Source organism: Suncus etruscus, chromosome 3, assembly GCF_024139225.1.
Source record: "Suncus etruscus isolate mSunEtr1 chromosome 3, mSunEtr1.pri.cur, whole genome shotgun sequence".
Taxonomy (NCBI): domain Eukaryota; kingdom Metazoa; phylum Chordata; class Mammalia; order Eulipotyphla; family Soricidae; genus Suncus; species Suncus etruscus.
Window position 1 is genome coordinate 86234635 of NC_064850.1, and position 14196 is coordinate 86248830.

Genomic DNA, 14196 nt, shown 5'->3' on the forward strand with positions numbered 1-14196 from the left:
AGATGCTCATCTATAAGGTTCAGGCATTTGGGTTAACTTGGAGATTTGCCAGAATTTTTCTCCATATCCTGCAGAGTAGATATCTTCTTTAGCTTCCCCATTAATCTTTGTTTGCATTTAGTGGCTTGGAGTGTTGGAGTATCAGGGTGTTTATGTAAGTGATCTAGTGAATTGTTTGTATGAAATGTGACTCAAGGTATATTTTCTTAGAGGTTATTTTTCTAAACTAGCTAGGTTGTCTAAGTATAATAAAAATATTGCATACTAGTTTATTGATTTGTTCAGCTGGTCTTTGAGCTGTATATTTTTAAGAGAAAGAAGTACTAGATCAAATCTGCCAGGAAGTCTATGCTATTAATTGAAATGACTTCATTCAAATGCACCTAGTGTCCATGCAGTTTGGAAAAAGGAGGACTGATGGGAAGGAGGGAGATTTCAGTAATGGCACTGAACCCAGAAGGAGGCTAAAGAAAGGCTGGAAAGGAAGCCCCGTTTATGCTTGCTGGAGGGGATTAGGATGAGAATGTCCTTGTTCCCTCCCTTACATATTCCAAATCTGTGAGTGTGACCATATATGGGCAAAGTCTTTGTAAACATAACTAAATCAAGTATATGTCATAAAATCATCCTGACTTGTCCAAGTGAACCCTGACTCCATTAGCAAACATTCATTTAAGAGGAGAAGACAGAGAAGAGAAAATATATAGAGAGAAATGTGTGCTAAGCAAAGACAAAGGCATAGATTGAAGTTATGTTATCACAGAGCTTCTAGAAACTCTGAAGAAGCCAGAAAGAGTTCTGAGATGCAGAAAGAGTTCTCTTCAGAGGCTCCAGGCAGGAAGTATATCCACTCCTTGAGTTTCAACCTTTGGCTTCCAGAATTCTAGGAGAATAGAGCCCTGAGTTTGGGGTAGCAGTGTCAAGAAATGACTCAAATTGTCAGGGTCATTTCTGTGAGATAATGCTTTTGGAGCCAACACCTGAGGAGCCAGTCATACCAAGATCAGAGGACAAAGTGTTCCAAGCTACAGGAGGCAACCAAAAATTCTTTGAGGCAGGGCATGACCAGGAATCTTAATCTTCCAAATATTTAAGTAGGAAGTTCATATTGTGCTATTCACATACATAAATAGAGCAGTCTAAACAAGTAATTTCTTGTATGAAAAACTAACAGAAAAGAATGTGTTCCAAACCCACTGAAACATCTCTCTATTTAAGTGCTCTCTTTCTCTCTCTGTCTCTCTCTCTGTCTCTCTCTCTCTCTCTCTCTCACACACACACACACACACTCCTATAAGCTTTCTTTTAAAGTGACTAAAACCCTGAATAAAAAGCATGTGCTGTATTTATATGAAGAGCATAAACAAATAAGTAAAAAAACATAACAAAAGACCTAAGTATAGCATGATGTTTACCAGAAAAGAATGAAGAATGAGAGTTGATAAATCAGTTCAAAGGAGACAATGTGTAGTGATGGATGGAAACTATTAATAGCAATAATAATAATAATAATAGCAGCAATAATATAGCAATAATAAATCAGTATTTATATAAAGCAAATAACAATACTATATATCTGACACCTATGTGATGCTTAGGTCAATGCTTCTTTTTGTTTTGTTTTGTTTGGGGACTACACCAGGTGACACTCAGGGGTTACTCCTGGCTATTCACTCAGAAATCGCTCCTGGCTCAGGGGACAATATGGGACACCAAGAATGGAACCCGGGCTCATCCTGGGTCAGCCACTTGCAAGGCAAATGCCTATCACTGTGCTACTGCTCAGACCCCTAAGTCAATGCTCTTTTTTAAGAAAAATAAACAATATTATTTAAAAGAGAAATGTATAATGGTATAAGAAATAAAAAATGATCAGACTTAAACACCAAATCCAAAGCCAACTACAACAGAATCGATACACAATCTACAAGCTAGACACAGAAAGGACCACTTATACTAGCAGCCCAAGGGGCAAAGGAGGGGCAATATGGGATGCATTCTAGGAACAGGGGTGGAGAGAAGACAACATTGGTGATGGGAATGTCCCTAATTCAGTGTCACTATGTAGCTAAAATACTACTGTGAAGATTTGTAATCCACTTTGGTCAAAATAAAAATTATTAATAAAAAAGATTAAAAAAGAAACATGGGTAGTGCATATGTGCTCTTTGGGCCCATGCACACGGTACCTGCATGCACATGTCAACTATATCTCTCCTCTTGAGATGTACTTTCCGAATTTTATCTGGGTTATGTATTGGTTCTATCCACTTTTTGGAGAAATTCATTTTCTCTCTTGAGCATGGTACTCTATTTCTCATTCTCTCCCTTCCCTTCCTCAACATCTTTGAATAAAGCCTATTGTAACTTCAAAAAAACAAAACATGGGCAATTAAAAAGGCAGAATAACTTGGAATTTTGGTTTTAAAAAATGCCATTTCCCAGGTATGTGGTACGTTATTGAAAAATTGTTAACTTTAATTAGCCTTAATTTAGCATTTGTATGGGACATCCCATAGCCAATTTTGTAGGATTGTCTTCTTATTTAAATTAAGTTCAGAATCAAACTGTTCACATTCGAATTCTGTATCTACCACCTTTCCTTTGCTTCACTATCCTCATTTGCAAACTAAGGATGTTAATGTTCCCCATGGGACTGCTATCAGAATTAACCAATTAAATATATCTAGCTATTTAGAACAGTGAATAGGATGTTACCAGTTGCTCTTTACGATACTTGTTAATTTATATAAACATGGTCAACATCAAGTTCTTGACTACTGGTAACATACACTTTGAGCTGTTGTTCATTAATCATTAAACTCTTAAAAGGTTTAATAAAAGGGTTCATTAAACCTTTAAAATATAAATCTTAGTGTCTTAAGAGGCTGACAACAGAAGAAGACCATCCTTAGAACAGAATAATGAGAATGGAAAGGAATACTCTATTTCAGTATTGTGGAGTACATTCAAAAAATCCTTTAAAAGGAGAACTAATGACACAGACTTTTTAAACCTTACAGATGATTGGATAAAGAAACAATGGTACATGTACACAATGGAATACTACTTGGCTATAAGAAAAAGAAAAGCATGAAATTTGCCCCTAAATGAGGCAACGTAGAGATACAGAGAGTATCATGTTGAGTAAAGTTATTCAGAAGGAGAGGACAGATACAGAAAAGTCTTCATCATATTTGAGCCAGAAAAATAGTAAGATAAAAGAAAATGACTGAAGACAGCAAAACTGGAGAATTGATCTTCAAAGGAAGCTTATCAGAAAGGGTGTGGAGGTTATCTGATGAGGGGGGACAGTGAGACAATAGTGGAAGGAAGTAGACATTCTGATGTTGGAGGGTATGGTGCTGGAATTGTTAAACTAAACAATTAAGAATTTTATTGTGATCTGCCTGTCTTCTGTGCTGTGCTGCATTTTCGGCCTGATTTCATCCTGTGTGTGGCTTATCTGCAGATGGCTCGCCTTTCCTGGAGCCTTCCCTGGAGGTGAGTTTACAAGCCCAGAAAGGGAGAAGCTGCTGAACTCTGCTGGAACTCAGATGCCAGCACCCCTATCTGCCTGTCTTCTGTGCTGTGCTGCATTTTCGGCCTGATTTCATCCTGTGTGTGGCTCATCTGCAGGTGGCTCACCTTTCCTGGAGCCTTCCCTGGAGGTGAGTCTACATGCCCAGAAAGGGAGGAGCCAGAGGAGCACGGCCCCTCTGCTTCCCTTTGCAGCTGTGCACATCATTTAGCCAATGAATACAACCAAAACACGTAGAAAAACCCACAATACAGTGTGACAATGGGGAAACAACGCAGGCCAGTGCCAGACATAGAGAATGAAGATGGCAACTCTGATGACTTGAACATGACCAACCAACTAGTCAGTCTCTCAGATAAGGAGTTTAGAGTCGCAATATGGAAGATATTCAAAGAACTCAAAGAAAGTATAGAAGAGAACACTAATAAGAATCAAAAGAATATGAAGATAGAAATCAGAAAACTCCAAACTAAAATTTCAGGTCAAATAACAGTTCTGAAAAACTCAGTAGATGAATTGAAGAAAATCATAGTTGAGCTTTCCCACGGGTTAACAGTAGCTGAGGATAAAATTAGTACACTGGAAGATTAGATGAATAACAATTCCATACAGCAGAAGAAATTGGAAAAAAGCCTTAAAGCAAATGATCAAACAATGGAAAAATTACTCAAAGAATGGAAACAGATGAAAATAGAAGTCTATGATAAGATCAACAGAAACAACTTAAGAATCATTGGAGTCCCACAGATCCAGGAAGAAAATCTCCATGAAGAATCAACGGTCAAGAACATCATTAAAGAGAAACTACCAGAGCTAAAGAATACATGCGATCAAATCCTGCATGACGAAGAGTACCAACTAAAAGAGACCCCAGAAAAAACACCCCAAGACACATTCTAGTCACAACGATGAATCCCACAGATAGAGACAGAATTCTGAAAGCAGCAAGATCGAAAAGAGAAAAAACATTCAAGGGAACATCCTTGAGATTTACTGCAGAACTGTCACCGGAAACACTCAAGGCCAGAAGGCAGTGGTGGGACATAGTGACAAAACTCAATGAAATAAATGCTTCGCTTAGAATACTGTACCCAGCAAAACTCACTTTCAGGTTTGAAGGAACAATACATGGTTTCACAGACAAATAACAGCTAAGAAACTTCACAGACTCAAAACCATTCTTAAAAGGAAAACTGAATGGCCTACTTTAAGACAAGACTGACCAACAGACACACCAAACTTTGATATAAAGATGGCACTAACTCCCAGGACAATTCTTTCTCTCAATGTCAATAAACTAAATGCACCAGATAAGAGACACAGAGTGGCTAAATGGATCAAAAAACTCAATCCAACTTTCTGCTGCCTACAAGAAACACACCTGAATAGTCAGACAAACATAGACTCAAAATAAAAGGCTGGAGGAAAATCATCCAAACAAACAACACCCATAAAAAAAGCTGGAGTGGCCATACTAATATCAGATGATGCAAACTTTATACTTAGGAAAGTTGTAAGGGACAAAGATGGACATTTTGTATTAATCAAGTGATACGTACAGCAGGAAGAAATCACTCTCTTAAACATATATGCACCGAATGAGGGGCCAGCAAAATATTTAACACAATTGTTGACAAATCTGAAAATATCAATAACAACACAATAATTGTGGGAGACATCAACACGGCATTGTCAACACTTGACAGGTCAACCAGACTGAAACCAAACAAGAATATACTAGACTGAACAGAGAAATGGAAGAAAGAGGCCTAGTAGATATATACAGGACACTCCACCCCCAGAAGCCTGGATACACATTCTTCTCTAATGTACATGGGACATTCTCCAGGATAGACTATATGCTAGCACATAAAACATACCTCCATAATATCAAGAGGATAGAAATTTTGCAGACTACCTTCGCTGACCACAAGGCTCTGAAATTATTTCTGAATTCCAAAGGGACTCAGAAAAAAAAAAACTTTAATACCTGGAAGTTAAACAGCCTCATACTGAATAACCAGTGGGTCTGAGATGAAATCAAAAAGTAAATCAAAACCTTCCTGAAAACAAATGACAATGGAAACACAAACTATCAGAACCTATGGGACACAGCAAAAGTGGTACTGAGAGAAAAATTTATAGCTTAGCAAGCACACAACAGGAAAGAAGAAGGGGCATACCTGATCAGCTTAATGATGCAGCTCATAAAATTAGAAAGTGCTCAATAAAAAGACCCAAAAATAGGGAGGCAGAAGGAAATAACAAAGCTGAGAGCAGAAATCAATGAAGTGGAAACCTGAAAAACAATCCGAAAGATCAACGAAAGCAGAAGTTGGTTCTTTGAAAAAATAAACAAGATTGATAGACCACTGGCAAAACTAACAAAGAAAGAGAGAGAGAAACTTGATAACTCATATTAGAAATGAAAAAGGAGAGATCACTACTGATATGGTAGAGATTCAAAGGGTAATCAGAAACTACTTTGAGAAACTCTATGCCACTAAAAATGAAAACCTGAAAGAAATGGATAAATTCTTGGACTCCAATAATCTTCCACGGTTGAAGGAAGAGGATGTAGCATATCTAAACACACCCATCACTATTGAGGAAATTAAGACAATAATCAAATGTCTGCCCAAAAACAAAAGCCCAGGCCCAGATGAATTTACTAATAAATTCTTTCAAACCTTTCAAGAGAAACTACTACCAATCCTGGCCAGATTCTTTCATGTAATTGAAAAAACAGGAACACTTCCAAATAGCTTTTATGAAGCTAACATCACTTTGATACCTAAACCAGACAGAGATGCTACCAAAAAAGAAAATTACAGACCAATGTCGCTGATGAACACAGATGCAAAGATCCTCAACAAAATTCTGGCAAATAGGATTCAATGCCTCAGTAAGAAGATCATCCACTATGATCAAGTAGATTTCATCCCAGGAATGCAAGGATGGTTTAACATCCATAAATCTACCAACATAATACACAACGCCAACAAAAAAAATAAAAATCACATGATCATATCAATAGACGCAGAGAAAGCATTTGATAAGGTCCAACACCCATTCTTGATCAAAACTCTTAGCAAGATGGGAATGGAAGGAACCTTTCTCAATATAGTTAAGGCCATCTACCACAAGCCAGAGGCAAATGTTGTCCTAAATGGAGAAAAACTGAAAGCCTTTCCTCTAAATTCTGGCACAAGACAAGGCTGTCCTCTCTCACCACTCCTATTCAACATAGCACTGGAAGTACTTGCTATAGTGATTAGGCAAGAAAAAGATATCAAGGGAATCTAGATAGGAAAGGAAGAAGTCAAGCTCTCACTGTTTGCAGATGACATGATACTCTACTTAGAAAACTCTAAATTCTCTATGAAAAAGCTTCTAGAAACAATAAACTCATAGAGCAAGGTGGCGGACTACAAAATTAACACAAAAAAAGTCAATGGCCTTTCTATACACCAATAGTAATAAGGAAGAAATGGTCATTAAGAAAACAATCCCATTCACAATAGTGCCACACAAACTCAAATATCTTGGAATCAACTTGACTAAAAATGTGAAGGACGTATACAAAGTGGATACATAGTGGATATACAAAGAAAACTATAAAACTCTGCTCCAAGAAATAAGAGAGGACACGTGGAAATGGAAGAATGGAAGCACATACCCTGCTCATGGATTGGCAGGATTAGCATCATTAAAATGGCAATACTCCCCAAAGCATTGTACAGATTTAATGTGATCCCTCTAAAGATACCCATGACATTCTTCAAAGAAGTGGATCAGACACTTTTGAAATTCATTTGGAACAATAGACACCCTAGAATAGCTAAAGCAATCATTGGGAAAAATAATATGGGAGGAATTACTTTCCCCAACTTTAAACTGTACTACAAAGCAATAGTTATCAAAACAGCATGGTATTGGAATAAGGACAGGCCCTCAGATCAGTGGAATAGGCTTGAATACTCAGAGAATGTTCCCCAGACATACAATCACCTAATTTTTGATAAAGGAGCAAGAAATCATAAATGGAGCAAAGAAAGCCTCTTCAACAAGTGGTGTTGGCACAACTGGCTAGCCACTTGCAAAAAATTGAACTTAGACCCCCAGCTAACATCATGTACTAAGATTAAAACCAAATGGATGAAATACCTCGATATCAAACCTGAAACCATAAGATATATAGAAGAACATGTAGGTAAAACACTCCAGGACATTGAGACTAAAGGCATCTTCAAGGAGGAAACTGCACTCTCCAATCAAGTGAAAACAGAGATTAACAGATGGGAATATATTAAACTGAAGAAGCTTCTGTACCTCGAAAGAAATAGCGCCCAGGATACAAGAGCCACCCACTGAGTGGGAAAAACTATTCACCCAATACCCACAGATTAGGGGCTAATCTCCAATATATACAAGGCACTGACAGAACTTTACAAGAAAAAAACATCTAATCCCACCAAAAAATGGGGAGAAGAAATGGACAGACACTTTCATTTCATTTTCATTTCACTTACAAATTTAAATTATGTTCTTTAAAAAGGTAAAGCATAGAAAATTGTAAAGACAGTGAGATTTTTTTTTAAAAAAAGAATCAGTTTTCAGTTCTTCCTACACACTGATTGTGGTCTGCAATGACCCTTTCTCATCTTACATTTTTCACTGTGAAGTAATTTCATAGTATTATGAAACAGAAGTATACAAGACACTGGGTTAGCTCCTTGACCAAATTCAAATGAAATAAAATAAACCATTAGGTACTGTTAAAGCTTTGAAATAAGAAGTCATAATTTAGTGGTAAAGTTCTATAAGCATTTGTTTTAAACTCACCTCAACCATTTGTAGCCAATTCATAAATTCATAGAAAATTGGAATTTTTTTCTTGGATATACTTACCTGCAAGTCAAGCATTTGCCAAGATTCATAAGGAGCAAATGATTGAGTACCTTTTTTTTTTGAATTGAGAATAAAGATGCTACTGATGCTGCAATTACATAGATGTTTTTACTGGATTCTTAGAGTGTTTTTGGAAGGTTTGGAGAGATAAAGCTCTTTTTTTTTTAAGAACTCTTTAAGGCAGTGTATGTAATATCATATCAGGGACAGCTAAATTAAACATGAAAAGCAAAGAAAGACAAAGGTATAAAATGTGTTTCTCAAACCCACCATAAACAGTAAAAATGGAAAGAAGATTTTATATTATAAATGACAGGAATAAGAGACTTCATATTAAAACAGTTTTAGTAAGTCAATATTAAAAAAGGAAATTCTAATAAAAAATATGTAAAACAACATAAGCAATTTTCAAAAGAAAATCACTAATAGTAAACACTTGAATAAATATTCATTAACACTGTAGTCAAACTCCATAAAATGGAATATTATTTAAAGATTGTCAAATTTAAAAACTTGGTTAAGGAATACCTCATATGGATGAATATGTTCTTACTGGGGCTTAGGGCTGCTTTATTTGGTCTATTTCTTAATCTTTACTCAAAAAATGGTATGCATAAAAGTAGCTATGAGAAGACAAAATGCTAAAAATGCTTCTAATTAAAGAATAAGATTCTGAGATAAGATTCATATAAAAGCAATTTATGGAAGAGAAAAGGATGGACTTTGGGACAGAAATGGTGGGATAATGACACTTTGGTGTGCCTAAACTTGCAGTGGTCCTCAAACTATGGCCCACGGGCCACACATTGTATTTGTATCTGTTTTGTTTCTTCATTGCAAAATAAGATATATGCAGTGTGCATAAGAATTCATTTATAAGTTTTGTTTTTACTATAGTTAGACCCTCCAATGGTCTGAGGGACAGTGAACTGGCCCCCTGTTTAAAAAGTTTGAGGACCCCTGGAACATTTATATTACTGTAAACCATGAAAGCTTAATGTTCATAAAGGTTTTGTGGAGACAAAGTATCTATGGTAGCTCAACAAATGATGTTTATTCAATTTTAACAAGTGGGCAAAATCAATTTGTAAAGCATAATATTTCATGTTTTTTTTTTAAAAAAGGAGTTTTGCATCTGTATATGTGAAAGAAACAGGAAGGTAGGTACCAACCTATGAAGAAGGACTATCTCTGAAGTGTTGCATCTCAGGCTTTTATTTCTTTTCCTTTACTTTATTTTCATCATGAAAATATAAAGTCATTCATTACTTCAGAGCATTAAGTTCTGAAAAAATCCACTAGGCTATTTTATCCTTATACAAAAGCCTAATTTGTCTAATTGGACAAACCTAGATGGAACAGTCTATAGCACAGCAAGGACATATAGTATAGTTGATTGGGTCCTCTGCCATATCTTAGGTCTGTCATTCAACAAAAAAAATCATTAAGTGATTCATTATTGAATTACTTTCAAAATGAAAAACAATAACTTATTGGTGCGTAAAAGTTCACTTCTAAAAACAATAAATTCCATTTATCAATGACTAGTTGTAGTAGTAAATGGATATATCACTTATGAACAAGTAACAAACTTTCTAGACTAAGAAACTATTTTTAGAACAAATATTGAAGATGAATTCTTTGTGTGACTCACAAGTGTTGGATTATGCTTCAGTATCTGATGGCAAGTGAAGCTGGGGGATGGCACTACTGAAGATGTCTATGTTAGCATAGGAAAACATTGGCAGGGAAACCATCCCCCGTCACAGGTAGCCTCAACAGTAGGTCACAACAGTAGGTCAAAGAGAGATTCATATCAACAGCTTCAGAGCATTTTCATTGTTAGAATAGTTTACCCTACAACCTATGATTCATTTCCTTTATTCCCAGGTAAACCCTGGAAATTTAGTCTGTTACTAGCAAATCAAGCCATCATAGCTAAAACTTAGATCAGGAAAGTCTAAATTTTTAATTAGGAAAACAGAAATTATTTTGTACATGTTGCTGATTATAGGCTAGACTAGAGATCAGCAATTCTAAATCCAGGCTGTTCCTTAACATACTTAAAGAACTTATAAAAATTGTCAGTACTCAGCATCTTCCCTGAAATCAGTAAAATCAGAACTTTGGCAGTGAGACCCAGACTTTAGTATAATAACAATAATAATTACATAATTACTAAGTTCTATTGGTGATTCACATGGGCAGTAAGGATTGAAATTTGATTTCCTGCCAGAAGTTTTATGATTTTAAGACTTAGATTCAAGTTCTTTGTACACCGTGAGTTGATTGGGTAGTGTCTGAGATTCAGGTCCAGTTCTATTCAATTACATGTGGCTATCTAGTTTTCTCAACACCAATCTGATTTAAGAGATTATCAATTCTCCATTTCTGGATGCATTTGATATCAGTTTATTATTATATTTAAACTATTATTTTATATAATGAATTATTATAAAATATATATTAAATTATTATTAATTATAACTTCTTTATGAGATTTCCATTAATCTTAATTATTTGGATTTTTTGTTTGTTTATGGGCCACACTCTGTAATGTTCAGGGGTTACTCCTGGCTATGTGGGAAGTCATGGGATTAAACCGTAGTCTGTCCTGCGTTAGCCTATACAAGGCAGATGCCCTACCGCTTGTGCCACTGCTCCAAACCCTTAAGTATCTGTTTTAACTTCAATACTATCCCCTCTAATTACTAGCTAGTTATTTGGTTTGAACTAGAAGCAAGCAGAGAGGTAATAGCCTCATATAAATGACAGTGACTGAAAGACATCAGACACCTTCAGAGGTCACATGATTATAATTCTAATTAAAGAGAATATTTAGAGAAGATCAATCCCATGATAGTAAATGGATCATCATACCAGAGGCCAAGGAGAGGAAAGAATGTTCAGAAACTGCTTGATGACAAGGGATTCTACTTTGGAATGATAAAAATGCAAGACCAGAAATAGCACAGCGGGTAGGTTGTTTGCCTTGCATACAGCTCGGCATCCCAGATGGTCCCTGCCAGAGTAATTTCTAAACACACAGTCAGGAGTAAACCCTGAGTGCCTCCAGGTGTGGCCAGAAAACCAAAAAACAAAACAAATAATTGAAAATGCATTGGAACTACATAGAGATGTTGGGCATACAACAATGTGAGTATATTAAGTGCCACTGAATTATTTACTTTAAAATTATTTGGGGCCGAGATGTAGATCCAATATGAATCACTTATTTTGCATGTATAAATCACTGGCCTTGATCCAGTACATCATATAATAAAATTAAATAACATTAAATTATTTAACACACTGCAAAACAAAATTAAATAAGATAAAAAGTACCTAAGTTTGGGACATGTTTCTTAGAAGCATTGAATTTATTTTTATTTATTTATTTACTTAAATTTTGGTAGTGCTCAGGGGTATTCATTTTTCTGCACACAGAAATTAGTCCTGGTAGGCTCTGGTGACCATATGGAACACCAGGGATCAAATCTAGTTTATCTGTCTGCAAGGTAAACAAGCCCTACCCACTGTACTATCTCTCTGGACCTAGGACTTCTAAAATTTGCCTCTTCCTCTTTTTTAATTTTCTTTCAAATTTGACACTAACAGAAAAGGATCACATATTGTTTAGTAGATGCTAGAGGTCTTGCATAGGTAGGTGGTTCTCATCTTCAGCATCATGGCTTCTTCTTGATCTTTCTATCTAGAAAACTTGTGATTACTTTTCTAACTTTGGGTATCCAACTCAACTTGCCTTGACTGGAGTGTTCTCAGTTTGAGCCCTAAATGTCCTATATGCAAAAAAATCTCTTAGTCTGAAATACCAGAAGTGTTGATCACTTGATAAGCAAGATAACTAACTAAAAAAGGATCCAGGTGGTTTTACAAACAGGTGTTTGGCACATAAATTACTCAATACACAAATATATATATACATAATATACATACTTATATATATCATATATGTATATGTATATATATATACATATATATATATATACACACACTTGGTCTTGAAGATAGATTACAAAGCCAAGTAAATTCTATTCTCCAGAAGCAACAGTAAGGAACCTGGCACCAGGCTCACTATTTCACATATTCTATGTCATTTCTATAAATCTATAGAACTATTTTATAGATAAGAGGTTATGCCATTGGTATAAAGTTATCCAAGGACTAGGTGTAGAAAAGAGACTCATATCTGAAAAGTATAATGCCATAAAGGTAAGCACACTAGAACAGTCCAAAAAAATGAAAGTGGCCTGTAGGCATTGCTGCCCACCTTACTGAGAATTTTAACTGCCTTACTGAAGATTTGGATGATTAACTTGCACTATGTCCTTTTCACAGATAAAAGTAGTTGGTGACACCACCGGGAGAATAAATGATCCTGAGCAAAGTCTAGAGCTGATCCCATGACAGTATACTCCAAGGACGGAGAAACCCCATATTTCTTAGGCCAAGTGAATTCCTTTTCGAATGACCCCAATATTTACTGTGCCAGGGCAGGAGGGGAAAAAACAAAAATACAAAAAGCACAAAACCTTGGTTATTTTATATATATACATATATATATTTTTTACCTTCGTTTATTATTGTTATTATTATTTTTATTTACCTATCTATTTTGGTCGATTTCTCTGTTTGGGTGTGATTATTGAAATCGTTGTCCCCAAATATACTTATTTTTTTTTCTCTTCTTTTCTCTTTTTTCGTTATGTGCTATGCCATGTTTCTTATTTCAAGACCATGGCGTGTTTTTGGTTTGTTTGTTTTTGTTTCTTTTTTTTTTTTCGTCTATTTTTTGTGGTGCTTATCGATATAGCTGGAGTCCTCACTGGATAATTGACACTTTTTTTTTTTTTTTGGTACTGGTGGATTGTTTCACCTTCTTTTTCTCCTTCATCTCCCAAATCGATGATGAGAGCCTCTAGAAGGATTCCACCCATTTTCGGAGTATTAGACTCTTACCCCAGTTTATATATCTTCTCTTTTTCCGGCAAAACCATGCAACTTGAACTAGCTAGTCCTGCCTACAGTTAGAGGGGGAGATAAAGGAGGCATCAAGACCAAACAGGTGCAAGACTACTAGGTAGTGGGTTGGATACAGAGGGGACCACATATTCTAGCTGCCCTGGGGGTGAGGGAAGAGGAAATGGGAGGTAGGACAAAAACGGAGGTGTAGGGAGGACAATTTGGTGATGGGAATCCCCCCTGATTTTATGTAAATATGTACCTAAAATGTTACTGTCAACAATATGTAAGACACTATGATCAAAATAAAAATTATATTAAAAAAAAAGAAACAAAATCATCTTGGAAAACTAAAAAAAAAAAAAAGTTGTAAAGTTTTCCTATACTTCTCTCCTGTTTTTCCTCTCCTTTACTTTTCCTATTTCTTTCTTTTACAAATGAAGTTCATTAATTTGCAATAAAAATCTTCAATACCTTTTATAAATTACTCAGGCAAGAATTTGTCACTGAGGTGCTGGAGTGATAGGGCAGTGGTAGGGTGTTTGCCTTGCACACAGCTGACCCAGGACAGACCTGAGTTTGATCCCCAGCATCCCACATAGTCCCCCAAGCCAGCAGCGATTTCTGAGCGCCTAGTGTTACTGAGTGTCACTGGGTGTGTCTCAAAAACAAACAAACAAACAAAAATAATTTGTCACTGGAACTTTAGTAGTGGAGCAGGAAACTAAACTTAAAATCTTATAATATTGGGGCCGGAGTGG

The 14196-nt window shown here is 36.0% G+C and overlaps 1 protein-coding gene across 1 annotated transcript in view; it reads right to left on the reverse strand.

The window, feature by feature from the left end:
* Nucleotides 1-14196, reverse strand: part of PGM5 (phosphoglucomutase 5) — a 223434-nt gene that overhangs the window by 79021 nt on the left and 130217 nt on the right. The gene's annotated exons all lie outside the window — the stretch shown is intronic.